Source organism: Engraulis encrasicolus, chromosome 20 (assembly GCF_034702125.1).
Source record: "Engraulis encrasicolus isolate BLACKSEA-1 chromosome 20, IST_EnEncr_1.0, whole genome shotgun sequence".
Taxonomy (NCBI): Eukaryota; Metazoa; Chordata; class Actinopteri; order Clupeiformes; family Engraulidae; genus Engraulis; species Engraulis encrasicolus.
The window spans coordinates 25,609,183-25,609,980 of NC_085876.1; positions in this window are offsets into that span (position 1 = coordinate 25,609,183).

Consider the following 798-nt stretch of genomic DNA (forward strand, 5'->3'; position numbering starts at 1 on the left):
TCGGCAAGAGCTTGACGAGTACGAGTACGAGTACGAGTATAATGAGCAGTATCGGGTGCCGATACCGATACCAGTATCGGTATCGGTGCATCCAAAACCACCCCAAAACCTAAACCTGTTGCAGGGCTTTGTAGAGCATGAGCAAACACAGGAAGTGTGGTGCACACACGTGATAGACAGTTCAAAATCGGCGTTGAATTTATACGCATTGGCATGATGCCATGTTGTCTTGAAGTATGTAAATACGTGTACGGGTGAGGCATCAATGCAATTTTGTTTTGTGCAGTGTGCAGTGTTCAGTTTGTGTGCTGTGGAGTGCTGCATCACAATGACAATGGGAGATGGAGTTTCCCAATTGGGCTTTCACTTAAATGTGAAATGTCACAACCTTCATATTGCCATGACATTACGTTACCAGATCAGCAAGTGTCAGATATTGAAATATGACTCTTTGGCCCTGCCATGGCCAAACGGTACGGCACTCGTCTACCATGCGGCTGACCCGGGTTCGATGCCCAGCCCGGGTCCTTTGCCGGCCCTTCCCCGTCTCTCTCTCCCTCCACTCGCTTCCTGTCACCACCTTCACTGTCCTATCATAAATAAAGTCAAAAAAGAAAAGAGATATGACTCTTAACTGTTATCTGATCCCAGATCTGAGACCACTCCTCTGGCCTCATGAGGACATTAAATGTCGCAGGCCTTTTCGAGTTCTCAGAGCAGTGCATTGATCATTTCTGGGGGTCAAGACCTTGTGTGTGTGTGTGTGCGTGTGCGTGTGTGTGTGTGTGTGTGTCTGAG